The sequence below is a fragment of the Sebastes umbrosus genome, chromosome 11 (assembly GCF_015220745.1).
Source record: "Sebastes umbrosus isolate fSebUmb1 chromosome 11, fSebUmb1.pri, whole genome shotgun sequence".
NCBI lineage: Eukaryota > Metazoa > Chordata > Actinopteri > Perciformes > Sebastidae > Sebastes > Sebastes umbrosus.
Window position 1 is genome coordinate 29,857,541 of NC_051279.1, and position 21,034 is coordinate 29,878,574.

A 21,034-nucleotide genomic window follows, 5' to 3' on the forward strand; every position below is an offset into this window, starting at 1 on the left:
CACACTAAACAAAAATATTAAAACCTTAGTCTTAATAGTCTTTTTCTTAGTCAAATTAGAAAGTGGTTTCACTCAAAATCCTTCAAGAAAACAACAAAATAAGGTATTTATTGTTAAAATGATATTAATTAATAAAAGATTAAAGAGAAAACATATCAGATTTATTACAAGAATATATATATATATTTTTTGTATCAAACCAATCACCACATTTTCCCATAATAATGTCTTTAAAGATATGATCAATGACAAATCTGCCAAGGTCTTTATGTCTTTTTTAAATTTCTGCATGCAGTGATTGTCAGGGTAATATTTCTTAATATTCTTAATAATATTATTCTTAATATTGCTTAATATTTTGATCTCCCTCTTGCCTCTCAAAAATAGGAGCAGCAATGTCCTCTGCCTCTATTGACTAGCTTCCACCGCTACAAACGGTGTATGCGAACAGCCTGGTGTGTGTGACATTCTTGTAGGAGACGAGAGTTTACGTCCCGTCACAGAACTTCAGTTAATGTTCGCCTAATTTAACCAGGTGTTTTAGTTGCCTGTCCTTATTCTGTTCTTCATTTGAGTTCTCTTGTTGCTTTCCCTAAATATTCTTTTCCAAATAAATCCCATCCCTTGTATTACATGATACTGTTAAAAAAAACAACAGCGGATTGTAGGTTTAATTGCTTATCACTTATCAGACGATTCCTAGTCCATGCAAAGTATGCACACACGTACACAGTGCTTACACATACACTCACCCAGCAGTTCTACTTTGTTTAAAAGCATATAGGACGATACTGTGCACACAAGCAAAGAAGAATAGTGCAGCTATAGTCACTAAGTCAGTCCAGCTACTTCATCACAAGGCCCAGTTTGGATCATTTGGTCGGTAATTGCTGCCCACAAGTGAGCCACTCCACATGAATGGAAGTGCAGTAAAGCGTCAGCGGCCATGATCAGTGTCTGCTCCCAGGTAATAGCCCTGTCCCCCCCCCCCCCACCCCCCACCTCCGCTCCGTCCCTGCTTCCCTCTCCCAGTCTGCTTCTCCTGTTGAATGAGAGGATAAAAGTAGTGAGGGTGAGGCGGAGAGAAAGAAAGGAAGGGGAGGTATATAGGCAGTCCATAATTACCTGTAATGAGACTTTTGTCTTGGAGCATTATAGGGATGTTCTTGAAGTCACCCCGGAGGTGGTTTTCAGATGGAGGAAGAGCTGCGCACGCCTCAAGTCCTCTCATCGCCCATCTCATCCATATGTGCAGTAATAAGTAATTACTGAAGTCTCATTGAAGTCCATGTAGAGTATTCTCCCTCTCTCTTTCTCCAGGCAGATGAATACCCGCCACTCGCCTATTACACAAAGTGACACTCCTGGAGATCCAACGTGTCATCTCAATCTTCCTCTTCAGCCCTACTCGTTCCTCTCCTCCAGACCCCCTCCACCCCCCCTCAGTTTGAGAAAACAGCTGGCACCCTTTGATGTCTGACTGGCCTCGCACTGGGTCACCTTCACTGCTGCATCTGACAGGGGATCTATTCATGCTATTCTCAGGACGTTGAACTCATTTTCTATATGGCACCATGCTGCAAATCTCTATCCTGGGCTCCCTGCGTTGCTTCCTGACACCTAAAAATTGATAGCTCTCACCTAGAGACCAAAATGACAGAAATGCTTTGACTGCGTGGTCCATTGGACACCTCTTCTATAGCTTCCAAAAAGATCCACAGATTATATTGGGGAATAAAAGAATCCACCAAAATCATCTCTGCATCACCGAGTGAAACCTGGATAATTCCAGTTTATAACCACACAAGTTTTATTTTTGTAGCTGTGGTCATCATTTACATAATTTTTAATACTCGATGTGGCAAGAAACACGCTAAGGTAGCTTGTAAACAAGCCACTAATTTAGCCAGATTGACTAAATTAGTTGTTCCCAAGGTCACAAACCGCACTGGCTAACATGCCACTAGCAAATAGTTAAATCTAAACAATTCTGAATATTAATTATAAAACTTTGTTGGCTATTTGTGTGGTAATTATCTTGAACTTGGAGCGGTCTGTCTTTTGCTATTTGTCCTCATCACCCACATAGCGTCTTGATCTGCCCCTGTTCAACGTATCCTTCGCATACTTTCTTATAAAAAGTTATTCTTAATTTTTCGTGTGTTTTCCTACGAATGTCCAAACAACACGGGACACACGTGTCAATTCCGCTGGTTTCATGCATACAGTCTTTTCAAAATAAACTTCAGTCTTCACAGGAAACAACTTCGTTCAGGCAAGAAATCTAGGTTCAGGAAAAGATCGTGGTTTGGGTTAAAATAACTCCGGAAGTGACGTAACTTAAGTACATAAGTTACGTGACAAATAAATCAACGTTGATTTCTGGTTTCACACGGAGTACGAACACCCCGACCTCCTCCCCACGAAGTGTTTGTCACTTTTTATACTTACTGGTTCATGATTACGTGGATTACCAACACATTCTCATCCCAACTCGTCACATACTGATGCTTTGTCAGACCCCACGGCGTCACTTTTCGCACTAAACACGTGCTTAAAGCTGAAGTAGGCGAGGTGGAGAAAATAGGATTTAAAAAAGTTATTTTTATAAAATAGTCGCTATATTATGACAGTAATACATGAAAAAGGTAACCTGAAAAAAATGATGTGCCTCTGTGTCCTCCGGTGCTCCTAACGACATCTGCAAGATTTCAGAGACCGGAGGAAAACAAGCAGTAAGAGCTGATCTGAGGTCTGCTGTCTATGAGAGCCGGCTGTCAATCACTCGCGAACTCCGACCAAACGGTCAAACTAGGCAGCGCTGATCAAATATGAATCAATATTATGTTATGTTCATGCTTATTTCTCGCCTCAAATGTTTTCCGAATCATCTTGTAGTGCACGGTTTAGCTGTGAAATGAGAAAGTTTATGACGCCGCCGCCATTGTGAAATCTGGTGAAGGAACACCAAATACCGGTCACATGATGGGAGCACAGCCCATAGGAACGCTCTCAAAATGAAATTACCTGTGATTGGTCAAAGTCTCCCGTCACGGGCTAGATTTTTTAAAGTCTGAAAACAGAGCCATGAGGAGGTACAGAAGTCTAGTTCTCTCTCAGAACACTTGAATTACAATATGCTGAAAGGTTATTATGGAATTTTTGCCCAATGATGCCAAAAACACTCTGCCTACTGCCACTTTAATGCTGTAAATTAAACAAAGCCACTTAGTTAGGGTTAGTAAAAAACACAACATGGTTGGGCTTCAAATGACTATGTTTGTATATTGTGAACCACATGACACGAACAGCGGAAACAGATGAAAGTTTTGTGTTTGTTGGACTCATCCACCTCCTCTCCCACCCTCACAGTGTGTCTTTCGCTCTTTATAATACGTCAGCACAGCACTTTCCCTGTGCATTTACTGTTTCCGCAGATGGGTTTACATTGTAGTTAGTGGGAAGCCCGCGGAGTCTCCTACCTTGTGCGGCGGTATCGAATGCCAACGGCCGTGACGGTATTTGACGCCCTGGGCCCTGAAAATTTCTAAAATGCTCTGTAGACGTGAGGGGAACTGCAGAGTTGGTGATAATTCTCTGTGGATTTGTCAAGGAACTCTCTTCAAATTGCACATAAGTTTATTTAATTATTAATATAAAAATGTGATTAGTGCAGCTTAAAGTACTATGAAGAACATCTCAGTTATGTGTTTTTTTCCTGTCATGGCTGGATATTAGATTTCAATATTGCAAATGAAGTATTCATTGAATGGATATCAGACTGCAAACCTGAATTGCGCACAGTCAAACACACACCAAAACATACATACAGTTTTGGTGTGTGTTTTTTCAAGAGCTTGTTTCCTCTCACATGAACACACATCTCTGCTTTCTCCCTCAGCCAATCAACTTGTTTTCAAGGCCTCCACTTCTTGAACGCCATTATTAAATCAATTCAGCGCAAAACTCTAATAAGATGAATTGGAACATTATGAGTGCCATATGAAGAGTGGCATAATTTGACCAACTTGGAAAGTCACGCACTTCATATTTATATGAACTTGAAAATCGAGCTGAAGGGCTAACACTTTATTTGAATCAATAAGAGATATTTATCAGCCATCTTAGCGCTGCTGCGGTGAAAAAGCATGAGAGGCATTTGAAAAAGAAAAAATTATAAAAGGAACAATGAGGTCACCAGTGGGTGCTCCATACTTAGCTCTCAGGTGGGGTTTTAAAATGAGGTGCTTTGATTGTATGTCTGTGTGTGAGTGTGTGCGTGTAGTTTGGAGACTTCTACTAGGAATGTGACGGTTAGGACATTTTCCCACCGGTTAATAAACTTGTGACAACACCGGTGTTACCGATTACACCGTGCGTTTTACAAAAAAAGAGGACGCTCAATATGTGTGGAGCGCTTACTTTGATCTTTAATGTCGGATGATTGTGTGTCTGGCCTCTCCGGTCCAGCTTTCGCTTCAGGGCCACAGGTTTCCACCCAGCGCCGCTGCGTCGCACACACTGGCTGTGACCGCTCCGTCCTCCTCACGGCGATTACCTAATTGATGTTATGGTTCCCTTATAGCATTGGGTTTAAAGTGGCAGTAGGCAGTATATTTTTGGCATCATTGGGTAAAAATTCCATAATAACTTTTCAGCATATTGTAATTCAAGTGTTCTGAGAAAAAAAATAGACTTCTGCTCCTCCTCATGGCTCTGTTTTCAGGCTTTAAATAATCTAGCCCGTGATGGGAGACTTTCACCAATCACAGGTCATTTCATTGAGAGAGCGTTCGTATTGGCTGTGCTCCGTTCATGTGACCAGAACTTGGTGTTCCTTCATCAGATTTCACAATGGCGGCAGCGTCACAAACTTTCTCATTTTACAGCTAAACCGTGCACTACAAGATGATTCGGAAAACATTTGAGGAGAGAAAAAAGGCATTAACGTGACATAATATTGATTCATATTTGATCAGCGCGGCCTAGTTTGACCGCTTGGTCGGAGTTCGCGAGTGATTGACAGCCGGCTCTCATAGACGGCAGATGGACAGCAGACCTCAGATCAGTTCTTCCTGCTTGTTTTCTTCCGGTCTGTAAAATTTTGCAGATGCCGATAGGAGCACCGGAGGACAGGTTACCTGTTTCATCTACTACTGTCACGATATAGCGACCGTTTTATAAAAATAACTTTTTTTAATCATATTTGCTCCAATCTCGCCTACTTCAGCTTTAAATCTGTAATAATGGCAAATAGGCGCTTTTGTTTTTCACTTCGACACCAAATCCTCCGCCATCATCTTGTCTGTCAACTCTCTCTCGTCCCGTGTGTGAAATCTGACGCCTCTTACTCTGTGCTGAGACTCCGTACACAGCGGACACTTTCACTTTGCGTTTGTAGTGTCCGTCATGAACTAAAAAAATTAACTGAATGGGTTCTATTTCTGTATAAAAAAGCAAAACGACGGCGGGTACATAATGTAATCGGTGTGTGCCCGACCACCATGTAACACTGTGCAACACCAACTACCGTGGCAAGCCTAACTTCTACCAGACTTTTTGTTATCATAGCGGAAAATGACCCACGGTGACCGCACGTGCTTCGACTCACACACACCCACACACCCACATACATACACACACACACAGACGCACACACTCTCGCACAAACAAACAAAACAGCTGTGCGGGTGGGCCTTGTCATTAGTCCTGCTTGTTTTTCTTTTGATTGAGGGAAGTTGCGGTGCAACTCTCAATGCGCGTTTGAGAGTGTGTGTGTGTGTGTGTGTGTGTGTGTGTGTGCCATGTGGATCCGTTCTCAGTGTCCACTCGGCACTGGGACTAATTTGCATTCCTTTGTGTAGGAATAAAGGACACCTATTCTGAGGACAGAGTTTACCAGCTGCCATCCAGGACTAGTCCTTATTAGAGCCCTGCTGTTCCTCTGAGAACGCCAGCACATGTTCAACACACGCTGTCGCTCACACAGGGGCACACACACACACACACACACACACACACACACACACACACACTCAAGGACACGTGCACCCCCACAGTCATAATCTATTCATACACAAATGAAAACACACTAACACAGATGCGCAAGAAGAAACAAACACACACTTTGCATAGAGACACTTGCAGAGGGTTCGAGCAGTGATTACCAGCACCAGTGGTAATATTCTGTAGTTATCAATGAAAGGGCAAAGGTCACTGTCTCACACACGACAGTGTTTTTTTAGATAAATCCCATGTAATACAATAGAATTTTATGTTTACAATCTGGTCACATGAGTAATACAGATTTAGACCAGAGTAACCTCTACATCTTGCACGTTGATTTTTATTTTCACTGTCACACAAACTCAAACTTGAGCCCCAATCGGACTGGATTTATGTCTCTAAGGGATGTGGGATGATTTTAACATTATCCGCTCTGGTCAGTGATTTTAATTCCATTCAAAGAGCATATGTGGGTCACTTTTCACCCCCGCCCCAGTAATAATTACAGCTGCAATTCCCTACCGTTTTTCGGGCAAACACGCTGGTCCTCTTTTAATTTAACTGCAGTACAGAACCAGATACTTGTAATTTAAAGTCTATCTATGAGGGTTTTTTTTGTGCGAGAGGAGCCACTTGTTCTTCTACTTTTTTCCTCTTCTTATCAGCTCAGTATGAAATGTGACTATTGTGTAAAAATGGAGGAAGTCAAAAATGTTTTTGGCTAATCTGATATATGGAAACACCAACACATATGCCAATTTGGGAACCAACATGAAAAATACAGCCATTGGGAGAGAAAGACCTCGTAAAAGCTCGTCAAATGTGTTGCAGGTTGGATACTGGTATTCTGTTTTGAGTCCCGTCTTTTAGAATACATTCATTTACATTTTGGCTGTCAAAGTTAATGCAATAATAAAGCGTTAACGCAAATTCGTTTTAACACCAGTCGCAATCGATCTTTCGTAGGTAGTAGGTCAGTTTTAAAGCTAGAGTGAAAATACTGGTATCATATGAAATACTATCTTGGCGTGAGGGAGGTGAAATAACGCTCCAAACTTGCGCTAAATTTTGGTGAGGAAAAACTGTCATGGCCATTTTCAAAGGGGTCCCTTGTCCTCTGATCTCCAGATATGTGAATGAAAATGGGTTCTATGGGTACCCACGAGTCTCCCCTATATAGACATGCCCACTTTATGATTATCACATGCAGTTTGGGGCAAGTCATAGTCAAGTCAGCACACTGACACACTGACAGCTGTTGTTAACTGTTGGGCTGCAGTTTGCCATGTTGTGATTTGAGCATATTGTTTTATGCTAAATGCAGTACCTGTGAGGGTTTCTGGACAATATCTGTCATTGTTTTATGTTGTTAATTGATATCCAATAATAAATATAAACATGTATTTGCATAAAGCAGCATATTTGCCCACTCCCATGTTGATAAGAGTATTAAATACTCTACAAATCTCCCTTGAAGGCACATTTTGAACATATAAAAAAACTACAGTTTTCCTTCTACCTCCAGTCTATGTGGAAGTAGAAGGAAGTTACCGCTCTTATTGTTGTAGTCAGAGTAACGTGACGTCATATCCGTTCCGTATCCGTCACCAAAACAAACCGTAGCCGGCCGCAATAAATCGTATGATCAAATCGCAATACTTAAAAATCGCAAAAAATATAGAATCGGGAGATAGGTGTATCGTCCCAGGCCCTAATGCTTAATAGTGTTAGTGTGAAGTGTTGAATTGGGGGCAAAGCTGCAGTAAAGCCAGAGTGTGAAAGAGGAAACAAACAGTGTTTACGGGACATGTAGTTGTTCATTAAAAAAAACTGCAACACATAGCACCTTTAACTTTTAATTGGCAGTGGTGATTGTCAATGTCACAACTCTTATCTGTGTTCTGAAGAGCTGCAGTAGGAGGTCTATCAGGGTCACTTGCGGTCGCTCCTCTGAATGTAAATGACTATTAGATTAGGGGATGATTTGGGGTATAAAAGAAGAGACAAATTGTTCAATTTGGGCTAATTAGAAGAGAAAATGTAGACACTGACCAGCTCGGCCTTGGCTTGAATACCTAATTACAGAGTGGAAAAATTATCCAGCTCGCTCTCCAAAATTACAGTCAGGTTTAACAAACAAACGCTGACCCTGACCATCGGAGGGGACAGACTCTCAATTTGTATATTTTATGCTGCTGATATAAAGCATACTTCACTCCCTCCTGAGCTCATTTATCTGTGTGTGTGTGTGTGTGTGTGTGTGTGTGTGTCTGAAGTGGTTGCTGATATTTAGGTCCATATAATGTGTTTTTCAGCCAATATTATCCCGCTATTGTTTGAGTTTTCTTTATGCCTTTCTTTTCACCAGTTCTCCTATATCTATTTTGCATTAATTGCATCTCTCTTAATTGTTCATCTGTTAAACAGAGAGTTAGTATGGCGCACGACAAGTGACGAACGACAAAGGCACTTCAGAAATGTTGCACACAAGCTAACGCTCTAGTACACTTCAGAGCGGTGACAAAGTGCAGCTTTTAGTGCTTAATCAAAAATCATTTTAAAAATAAAAAAGATATGCTAATTGTGTTTGTTATTACACGCTAAACAATCGGCTCAGACGCGCTGGTCAGTGAATAAGGGAGGCTGGAGTAAGCGAGAGGGAGCAGAATAGAATAAGAAAAAGAAGTGAAAACTGACATCTAAATTCTCTGTAGATGCTACAGAGATGGAGGTTCTCCACTTTTCCACTTTTCAGAAAACACTGTGGATCTTTGAGGTTGTGGAGAAGGATAGATGTCGGTGAGCCACTGGGTTGTAAAGTCCAAAAATAAAATAAAACGCTTTTCCAACCTGCAGCATCTCAAACCTAAGGGTGTGAGAAAATATTGAAAATATCGAGTATCATGATATTATGTTTTGTGATACGGTATCGGTTCTCAAGAACACTATATCAATTTGTTATTAATAGTTTACATGCAAAGATTAACTCAGTCAATACTTTATTTCGTTTGCCAAGAGATGTGTCCCACAGAATATTTATCCCTTGTCCCACGTCCCACATATTGAGACGATGTCCCACATTTTCATTGGCTCTAGTTTTCAAAAGTCAAACCACTGCAGGACAGACGCTTTTCTAAAATCTGGCTTTTATCCAACGGCTGTGAAAAAAGCAGGGAAGGCTGTCACCACGGCACTGTGTTTGCTGTCAAACTGCACACACGTGGGTCAAGTGTCACCGTCTTTGCTACGCTACGCCCAATGGAAAAAATTGTGCGTTCATATGCATATACAAAGACTATGAAACTACTTATAAGTATTTATAAGCCGGTGGAAGGAGATTCTCAGAGTTTTTTGCGAAATTTTCCAGTTATTTTTCAATTTCACACACAGGGGGGGAATACGACGTGAAGCGACACAGTTCATGTGAGTCTCACAAGAAACGGCAAAAAGAGATGTGCCGATCTATGGATGCATTCAGGCAAAGCATAGAGATGTTACAAGATAAGAGGCAGAATAGAAATGTTCATTATTTAAGTTAGATAGACATCATATCTAAATTGTAGACCACCTCTCGGCATTGGTAACGTGTCCCACATTGTCCCACACAAACATACTCTTTGTCCCACATTTGGTTTGTTGGGATCTGGTCACCCAAAGTAGTGCTGTGATGTTGGATTTTACAGGGACTGTGACGAATGCAAATACATATCTCACTCAAAATTAACTTTTTTACTCCGATTTTATGCATATGGCATTATTTCTCAAATTCAAAATGCTACTTAAGTAAAAGTATGGAAGTATTATCAGCAAAATGTACTTAAAGTATCAAAAGTAAAAGTACTCATTAAACAGAATGGCTCCTTTCACAGTGTTATATTTTTATGGAATATTATATTATTCTGTTTTTGTCACTAACGCATACATAAAAGAGCATTTTAATGTCGTAGTTCCTCGATGTGGAGACGATTGTAGTTACTTTGTGTACTACTGGGTAGATTTGCAGTATATTACTGCATCATATAAGAATATAATGCGTCAAATAAATGTAGTGCAGTAAAAAGTACAATATTTCCCTCTGGAATGTAGTGGAGTAGAAGTATAAAGTAGCTGAAAATGGAAATACTCAAGTAAAGTACAAGTATGTCAAAATTGTACTTAAGTACAGTACTTGAGTAAATGTACTTAGTATGTATTATATCGCCTATACTCATATAGATCTACTCAAACCGTTCATGCATCTGTCCAGCACAACATCTGTGAGGGTCAAGAGGTCAGCAGCTGCAGAGATGCTTCACCGATGTTTTCGGAGAATACGACAGAAAAGTGACTTTTGTTTCCACACATTCATCATTTCGAAAAAAAATTTAATTTAAAAGGACTTCTGTGATAACTTTACACATTGTGTTACTGAAGGCCTTTTCTCATACAATTGGATGAGTTGAAAAGAGGCTCACAGATCGCAGAACAAATGGATACGGGTCATCCTCGGGACATCTACGGCTGCTCGAAGCATTCCTTGCATTATTAAATACAAAACTATCAAATAAAAGATGGTGAATTTGTCGCGGCCCCGGATGCATCGAGAAAGAGATTATTACCTTGTGGCAACACCAAAAGATTAATTAGAATCCCTCAATCCAGATTTGTGTAATTAAAAGCGATCTTTGAACCACCACTGAGGTGAATGCAGAGGAGAAGTCGTCATTGAGCTATTCTTCTCTTCATAAGCTAAAGGTGGTATGTAACTGCGTGGTAAATAGACTGTTTCCTCTGCTCTGTTTTTTTCTTTTTCTTTCACCATTACTCCGATTGTGAGATACTCATAGCCGAGAGAGGGGCTATGTGATGGAGTATGACCGCTGTCACAATACAGACAACAGAAAGGCTTGGTGAAAAATGTAATTTCCCCTCCTCTGTGGAGCTGCAGCAAAGGGAGGGAGGGAGAGGGAGGTGGGGGGGGGGGGGGGAACGAACCCGGCAGAATTATTTGCCTGCAACTACTAGAGCTTGTGGTAATTACTATAATGATGTCTCCAAGTCAAGGCACAGCCAGTGCCGCGATCACATAGAAGCTGATCAGAAAATACAAGTTTCAGGGGGCACACAAGGCAGCTATCGTCATCTCATTAATATCATGCTAAATAAGGAGAAATGACAGAAGGAGCCTTGTTGGCCTTTCGCAAATACAAAGTGGGGTAAACAGCTATGTTCTTATTGTATTCTCATAAATGATATTAGTAGGTTGAAAATAACATCTTTTTTTTATGCCTTCTACAAATACAATCACTTGTGTGCCTGATATAATCATTTCTATATTTGTACACTACAGCAGTTCTACTGAGGACACCAATTTCTGTATTTCTTATGGGAATTTTGGTAGGTTTAATAACATGAGAAGTTTTCATTTGATAATGACACACATACTCCACAAGTTAGGTATTTTTCGAGCGGATTCTGACGTTTTTTTGCACCAATATCGATACCGGATCAGATATCAGACCGATACTGACTCAAATAGCTGGATCGGATATAACAATGGGGCTGATCTATTCAATTCAATTCTATGTTTATACACCATATACATTATGCACTGGAAATTGAGTTTCTGTTTAAGTTTTGACCAGTTTGTTGCCGCATTAAAAAGGTTTACACTTGAATTGTAATTCCTGTTAATTATGAAGATTTTTTTGGCAAGTTGCTGGTGTACGATTGATTATTTTAATAATAAATATAAATTCAATAAATTTATATCTACGTATTTAAAGTGGCAGTAGGCAGTATATTTTTGGCATCATTTGGCAAAAATTCCATAATAACCTTTCAGCGTATTGTAATTCAAGTGTTCTGAGAGAGAACTAGACTTCTGCACCTCCTAGTGGATCTGTTTTCAGGCTTTAGAAAATCTAGCTCGTGACGGGAGACTTTGACCAATCACAGGTCAGTTCATTGAGAGAGCGTTCGTATTGGCTGTGCTCCGGTCATGTGACCGGATCTTGGCGTTCCTTCACCAGATTTTACAATGGCAGCGGCGTCACAAACGTTCTCACTTTGCAGCTAAACCGTGCACTACAAGATGATTCTGAAAACATTTGAGAAAAGAAATAGGCATTAACATAACATAATATTGATTCATATTTGATCAGCGCTGCCTAGTTTGACCGTTTGGTCGGAGTTCGTGAGTGATTGACAGCCGGCTCTCATAGACGGCAGCTGGACAGTAGACCTCAGATCAGCTCTGACTGCTTGTTTGCAGATGCCGTTAGGAGCAACGGTGGACACCGGAGGACACAGAGGCACATGATTTTTTTCAGGTTACCTGTTTCGTGTACTATTGTCACGATATAGCGACCGTTTTATAAAAATAACTTTTTTTAATCATATTTGCTCCAATCTCGCCTACTTCAGCTTTAAGGTACATTTAGTTTTATTAAGTTAGGAAAGCAATGTTTAAGTCACGCCTGACGTTGCCTTACACATAACAGAATGATCCCAGTCATTTCCACACAATGATACATTCAGCTTATTAATTAAACACTGGTATCGAATCGGTACTCGTTATCGGCCAGTACCCAAAGCCCAGATGTCTGTATCAGAATCTGGACTGAAAAAGTCAGATTGGTGCATCCCTAGCATTTATATTGCATCTTCTTAATCAAACAAGAGTAGTAGGACGGGGGGTTTTGGAGACACGGAGGATGTAACATGCAGAAACTAGGCTTCCCTGAGGAAGACAGTTTTGAGCAAACAGTGCTTTGTGACCGAAAGCAATTTCTTTGTGACTCTGCGACTGGCCCGAGAAGACATGGTGGACACGCAGGGACATGCTGATATGCACAGATGTTCCCCCTCATATCCACAAGCGTGTGACCGCAGTCACTGGTTCGCCCTCGCCTGGCGCCCGCTTACGCAGCTTGCCTCTTGGTCCCTCCACATTACCCACTACCCCGTTTGATTCTGATGGGTCCTGAAAGCCAGGAGACATACGTGGCTGTAACAACATCAATGCGCTTCACCAGGTTTTCAAGTCGGGGACATGTCTTATTATAATTACTACCTATGTATTATTTATTTTGCTCCAGAGAGACAAATCGTCATGGTGCTCCCTGGACGGTTTTGTGTTTTTTCCTCTCCGTCCTGTCCTCCTTTCCAGTCCTGGGAGAGGAGGGAAGACCACAGTTTGGGGGAGAACGGTGGGGGCAGCAGTGATCTGCAAATCATTTATTTACGTTTGGCATCTGCATAATGAGGCAGGGAGCCAATGGCAGCCCTGGCTGGCTGGAGACAGGGTGGCATGCCTTCAGTTTTAATGGGCACACTGAGGAAACTTCCAATCCTTCTTGACATTTCTCATAGCGAAATAAACGTGCTCTGGGTCAGAGTGTCTATTAGGAAGATAAGAGACGAACAAGTCAATTATACTTCAATGACTGCATAGCCAGGGGACCTCATTAACATGATCAGGGAGGTCCATGCTGCAGCAGCCCTCTCCTGTGTGTAGCTCCTGATTAAGTTGTGGAAGAATGACATGGCCTTTTTTTTTGCCTGCTTTATGTAGAAAAAGACGTAAACATATTCAAACATACATAAGCAATACATATAAATGTGGATCCACATGTACACGACACGCGGCAGACATCGCCAGGACGCCGTGTCTGGCCAGCCAGCCAGAAATTGTTGACACATTCAAAAAAGTGAGAGGCGCACTCCATCAGGGGCTGTGTGGGGAGGTTTTATCTGCTGATAGGGTCACGGAAGTAGATGCTTTTGGGAAAACATTTGTGGCAGGGGATGTTGCGAACTGTCATGCACAGCCTGGACGCATGGCCTAGGGTTGCAAGTAGAGGGTGGGTGGGTTGGGAGCGGTGGGGGTGTGGGTGGGGGGTAGCAGGCAGAGGCGGAGGCACGGGTTTAAAAAAGCAGAGCCTGGGGTTTGGTGGGCGGAGTGGTGCATGTTCTTTCCCCCCTTTTCCTCGGCGCTGGCTTGTTTTCTCAACGAGGACGCTGCGATCTGTTGACGTTGATGCGATGAGTGCAGACAGGGCACAGGAAGCACTGGCTTGTCTTTTCTAGTGCTTGCATAGTGTGCATCATATCCAGCCGCTGCTCGGCTAAGGCTCTAATTAATTAATCCAAGTGCCTATCTGGACCAGTGGGAATTGATCAGCAGTCATCTTATCAGTGAGAAAAGTGCTGGCTACTACTTTTGACTGGAAGAAAAACATTCATTCATCCAGCAATTTCAACTGTTACATTATTGTGATACCCGGTCCATGTTTTCTTTTTGGTTTGAAAACAGAATAAAGCAGTATGTATGAGTAACTGTAGCTACAGTAAATGTATTTCAATGAGGAAAAATAGATTAAATTCAAAGCAGTTAGGGCTGGGGGATATGGAGAAAATCAAATATCACAATATTTTTGACCAATTACCTCCATATCGATATTTTGCTACAATATCGGAGGGTTGAATATTGGTGCTTTCACTAAATATTTACACAATGAGATTTTTGATAAATAATCATCAGTAATGTGTCATTAGTAAAGTCATCAGTAAAGTCTGGTAACTTAAAAAATGACATTACTTTATTGTAATGCAGCCTTTAAAACCAGGAAAAGACAACACTTGTGCCATATTACGATATTACAATATCCAAAATCTAAGACGATGTCTCGTCTCATATCACGATATCGATATAATATCGATATATTGCCCAGCCCTAAAAGCGGTACAATTTTCTTGAATAATTTGAAAACATTGGCCTGAATTTCAGGACTTGTATTGTAGTATTTTAGTGTCAACTAGGGCTCCACAATTAGTCGAATATTAATCACGATCACAATTTTGGCTTCCCACAATTAAATGAACATGATAGACTGCAATATTGATGTTTAAAATGTGTGCTCCGCTCAAAGAAAACTCTGCTGCACATCAAATCAAGTGCTTCCTAAACTAACAGCCAGCCACCAGGGGGGGCGATCGAGATGTTATCGCTTCACTTTATGAGAGCTGTCATGCCGCTGCGTATGCACCCTACAGTGGCAGCCTGTGAAAAAACTTTCCTTAATGTTGCAGCTTCAGTCCAGAGTACAAGAGTGATATATGATATATACTGTGTATATATATATACATATATATATATAAAACTAGTTTTTGCCCGTCAAAATGGAAATGCACTGAATTCAGGTGAAGAAGAACCTTATTTTAAGTCTTATTTTGATGCAAAAACGTGTACAATAGCAGAAATGTAGCACAACAAGGAAGTGAAAGCAGTGCTCTGTTTTTTTAAATGTAAAGTGCAATAAAACTGTCCCTAAAATTAATGACTAATATGATAAATAATCTTGATCTCAATATTGATCAAAAATAATTGTGATTATCATTTTGGCCATAATCGTGGAGCCCTAGTGTCAACTGCAGTAAAGTATTTCTTATAGCCCCTTTCTAGATCAGACATCATGTGCTGAAAATAACAGGAGCTGAAATCCCCATTTCTGAGTCTTTCTCAGTTCTGACTTTTTGTACCGCCTGACATAAAGAAAGTGTCCTCTGCTCAGCTGTATTTATAAATAGATCTAATGTTGCTATAAAATTGATCTGATTTCTATCAACGGGCCGTCCTTATCAGAATCAAGCTTGATTGCTTTCATTTTTAGATGATCTCTGGTTTGTTTGTCCCGTGTGTGGCCGTGAAGAAGAGAGGAGACAGTAACAAGCCTTTGTCCACAAGCACACACAAAGGCATCCCACTAGGAAAAGGTCCCGGACATATCCGCTCACATACCTCCATTATTGCTCTCTGAAACATGAATGATTTGATTATTTGATGACAGCTTATTTCTTAAATCTGTTTCGGCACCATATGTGTCTAATATGCAGCTCGCCCGCCATGTGAATGCCTTGCCCTGCGGGTCTGAGGGAGGCCAGTGCAGTTTTCAAACCTGGAGGGAGGATCGGCTTGTGAACTCAGACAAGCATACTGCGCTGTGCAAAAGCGCATCGGACTGGATTCAAGTGCATGTTCAAAGAAACATCTTCCTCCTGCTATGCATCTCTCTCTCTCTCCCTCTTTTATTATGAATTAATAATGCTGCTTAAGGCTGTAAATGCTGTTTTTTGAATATCTTGGCCTCAGCAAACCAACCAAATCAAGCAGAATAAAGTTACGGAAAGCCTCTTTCATTATTTCCATTGCCTTCCTGAGGAAGTATTCTCGTTATCATAATTGGTTCGCCAGTCTTTTCCCTTGCAGGGAATTTTAAAAACATGACAATGCTTCATGATTCAATCTAGCTTTAACCAGCTTGGCAACCTGTGTCTCGTCACTCTAAATGGCTCTTTAGTTGATCTGACTGGATGACAGTGATGATAAACTCTGGCAGATGGCCCATACTCCAAATTAATTTAATTAATTCCTACTTCATACAGAACTTATTTTCTATCAGTCCTGATGAGGTTTCACAGAAAGGAAATGCATTAGTCTTTGGTTATTGAAAATATTTAAGTAAATAAAAGAAATTCACAAAGAAATATATCATTGATGTATTTTAGTGCATTTTAGTTAAACAAATTATATTTACATCACTGCAAGAAAATGATTTCTTCTCCTTTTAATCAAGAGCCATTTTGCAAATTCTGGAAAGCTCAAAAAATAATGATTGAATGACAAATCATAATTTTTCTGCCACAATATACTGTAATTGAAGCATATTATTATTTTTAATATTTGCCATATTTGTGCACCATATGGCATGTTTTGCAAATTACCCTTTCACACTAATACTTTCAAATTAACACAGTTTCTAACTGAGTAGCATCAAAAAGACAAACAATATTTGAATAATGTAATCCATCCATTAATGAATGGTGGTTTTGTGTACTGTGTCAACACTCAAGTGTTGGTTTGTATATTGCCTCTGGGGCTTAAAGAGTCACGGCTGATGGTGCAGCTGGAGGTCACAAAGGTCAAGACATTGAGGCCGCAGAGAGGTGCTCACTCTAACGAGGGGTCCTGTGAGGACAGTGTGTCCGTCTTCGCGTCCCCCACTCTCATTCACACCTCGTATGAGGACGAACCTGACAGCTCACCATTCGATATCACTCGACTGCAGGGCAGGGTTAAACTAAAACTGAAACTAAAATAAGCAAGGAAACATTATTGTCATAAACTGAAACTAAATTTAAAAAAAAAAGATATCCTTTAAGAAAATAAAAATGAACGTAAATTAATTTCAGTTTTAGCTAAAAATATATCACTACTGAAAAAAGGAGACAGCATGAATTTCCATCAACTCTCATGACATTGAACCACAGAACTTTAATGGCAAATATAAAAACAAAACCTTTCTGAAAAACTGAAATTAAACTAGCAAGCACACTCTGAAAACTATCTAAAACTAATCTAAAATTAAATCAAAAAGTCAAAAAGAAAAGAAAATAAAAGAAAAAGAAAACTGATTGAAAATTCAAAACTATTATAACCTTGCTGAACGGATATCAAATGACTTGTCAAAAGAAATCCTGAATCTGACTGAACTGGAAAGTGAAAGGACTGGCTCAGATGACCTCAGGAGCTGTCAGAATAAACACATGAATCCCTATTGAAGCGTGCCATATAGTGGAAGGCATTGTATAGTGGTATTGACAAATTGCATCAAGAATTAAGAAAAAAATGCATTGAATTAAGAAATTGACTTGACAAATAGGCTATTTTGATTTTTTTTTTGCTCTCTCAAAGAACTTTTCCAACAATTGATCCTGGCCTTGCCAATGCTCCACTTGGGAACAAAATCAATTCATGAGCTGTGACAGAGGTCACACTGTGGTCTTGGGATACAAGTCTTCCTTTATCCACCTGCAAATAAAGCTCACCACCGCTTCAAGGTTTGTACCACAACAACATTTCCAGAGGAGGAAACTACAACAATGGCACATTCAGATTCCTACTTTTGACAACAGGCAAAGATTTTTAGCAGTTAACCTGGTAGCACTTACAAGTTTAGTTTGCAGGTGTCATAAAGGTGAGAGGTGCCCGAAATGGACTGTGAGACTGTGTAAACATGAGTATGTGGAGGTTGTGAGGGGTTTGGTGCAGAGATGGAGAGAGTACTAGAATATTGTACTCAAGTAAAAGTACTGTTACTTTAAAGAGAGAGGGGGGAAGGGCTGCACAATTAATCTAATATTTATCGTCATCACGATTTTAGCTCCCCACGATTAAATGAACATGATCGCCTGCAATATTGACGTTTAAAATGCGTGCTCCGCTCATAGAAAACGCCGCTGCATATCAAACCAAGCGCTTCCTAAACTAACAGCCAGCCACCAGCTGGTGATAGAGATGTTTTGGATTCACTTTTGGATATTATCTATACAACCAATGTGTTTATGATTAAATTGAGAGCATAAGAAAAGGATAATGTACAACGAGCTGGTCATTGTTGTGAAATAAACCCCGACAGGACAATGCCGCACCCTGACGCGGAGGGGTGGACTGTGGATGGTGGTTTTGCGTTGCTGTGAAGAGGTTTATTTCACAACAATGACCCGCTAGCTGTACATTACCCCGCTGATTACACAGCTACTTACTTAAGAAATCAATAATTTGACACAAAAACGGTCTGCCAGAGTCTGACTTCAGAACTGTGCCCATAGCAACAGTCTGTTATACATAGCAACGGTCTGCTATAAAGAAATAACAGACCATAGAACGCCGTGATTGACCATTCAGAATTGAGTATTCAACAAAGTCGTACAATAAATTTGTTTATTTTGCCTCTTAATGTTGTTCATTTTGTTTTCAAAGTACACCAGATTGACGAATTTACCTTTAAAATGTAGCTAAGGGTAGAGTGAATATTCTTGTATTTTTTCATATTGCAATATAGCAGAAAAAACATCATTGCAATGTCAGTTTCTTCCAACGTCTGCAGCCCTAATTTGTTTGTTTATTTTAATGTGAAAGTGCAATACAAATATGTTATGTAAATATTTGTGATTTCAATATTGATCAAAACAATCATGATTATCATTTTGGCCATAATCTTGCAGCCCTATGCGGGTGATGACACTAGTGATGATACTACTGTTGAATTAAAGACATTTTACAAAATAGACAACAGATATACAGGAGTGGAACAACATCAGCAGTAAGACTCCTTTTGTCCAAACCAAGTCTGTGCATACAAATGATTATCAATTATATAAATATACACCTGTCTTCCTCAGTGTAGCCTCACAGGAATGAGACAAAACCAAAGAATATATAGAAGCAAAGAGAGGAAACTCCGGTGTTTTTGTTTTACAACAGCCGCTGTTGCCATCTTGGACAGAAAAACCTTATTATATTTATAGTATTTTATTGGTCAACACAGGCCATTTCGGTAGAATATGACAGTAGAATATATATATATATATATATATATATATATATATATATATATATATATATATATATATATATTTTTTTTTTTTTACTTTTATGTGGCACTTTTTAGGCGGACGTTTTACTGGCATCGGTAGTCGCTTTTAATCCCAAATGGCGGGAGCTAGCTTTATTGCTGGTTGCTATGGCGCCTTCAAATGAAATTGGTGAACTCCTGTTTTACAACATCAGAAGTCAACAATTGAATAGGCTAGCAAGCGTGTAACATAATGCAATACATTCAAAGCCATTACAGAGGAAACATATGAGGCCGTTGGGAATATCAGCATTTACCTCAGACATATTATACAATTACGAAAAAAACAATATACGACTGAAATTACAACATATTCACTTAATCACTCTTGGCAACATACGTTCTTTGTTTGTACTCACCTTGTCTGAACGGCACCCTGTTAGTCCTGATGGTCCTATTGGTCCTGTTAGTCCTGTTGGTCCTGTTAGTCCTGATGGTCCTGTTGGTCCTGTTAGTCCTGTTGGTCCTGTTAGTCCTGTTGGTCCTGTTAGTCCTGTTGGTCCTGTTGGTCCTGTTAGTCCTGTTAGTCCCCAGTCCACAGTCTTCTCCAGGTTCAACTGTCCCAGTATAACCAGTCCACTCAGCCTCTCTGTCCCAGTATAACTCGACCCCTCTGGTCCCACTGCGCTCCTCAAACTCAAAACATTTTGAGCATCAGGGATGAACAGTCTCAAACAGCAGTAAGTCCTCACACACTAACACCGACACCGCACTGACAGGAGAAGTTTAACTGGAGAATCCGCCACCATGTTAGCATCGCATGCTAGCTAGGCCTAGCTCGGCCCTACTGGTCATGAACTTAGTGGCTGTGTCGCTTCGTGCTCGCCGAGTGTTAAATCGGTCATTTATTTAGATAGATTTACATTGTTTACTATGCCATGGTACAAACATGCAAATTATAACTTAATAATAGCTTAATAATTATATATATGTTATCTTTAATTTGATGCTAGCTCTGCCCGTGAACTCGGCGGCCCGTGTGCAAACATTTCTAACCACTTCCAGGTACGTCACCTGTCTGCACATGCAGCGGGCGCCCCCCTGCGGCCGCAGACACTACTGCAGCTGATGATTTATAGTCCTGTCCATATGTAAACACAGGTGGTTATATTTAAATAGAAAACAATGGAACACTATATTTCTGTTACATCGTAAATATATAATTACAAATAGAATCAAGGAGTTTCTATTTAAGATTGTACACAGGTGCTACTCTGCTAAAGCTAATATTTGCAAGTTCTTTAACTGTTAACAATAGATGCACTTTTTGCAATTGTGAAGGGGAAACTATCAAACATGTGTTTGTAAATTGTTTTCATGCTATTTCTTTTTACTTCCCAAAATATTTTGAAAAAGATATCATACTAATAAAGACTGAGATATGACTCACTTTTAATAATCCCATTTTTTTCATTTTGTTTACATAATTAATTTGATTAATATTTTAGCAAAATATTAAATCCATAATATTATATGGCTTAAAAGAATTTATACCTTTAAAGATACTGATTTTAATTTTTTTTTTTTACTATGATTGAAAACTTAAAACTCAAAAATTCGAAATTGGTAAA

At 40.0% G+C, this 21,034-nt stretch overlaps 1 long non-coding RNA gene across 2 annotated transcripts; it reads right to left on the minus strand.

Annotated features, from left to right (window-relative positions):
- Window positions 1-15: 15 nt before the first annotated feature.
- Window positions 16-19,849, minus strand: LOC119497682. 2 transcript variants are annotated; one of them, XR_005208957.1, is made up of 3 exons: window positions 19,823-19,849; window positions 1,126-1,641; window positions 16-1,042 (listed from the first exon to the last, which is right to left on the minus strand). It is a non-coding gene; the product is annotated as an uncharacterized LOC119497682 (long non-coding RNA). The 2 variants fall into 2 exon arrangements; XR_005208956.1 differs by lacking the exons at window positions 16-1,042; window positions 1,126-1,641 and adding an exon at window positions 16,601-17,079.
- Between the last annotated feature and the right edge of the window lie 1,185 nt (window positions 19,850-21,034).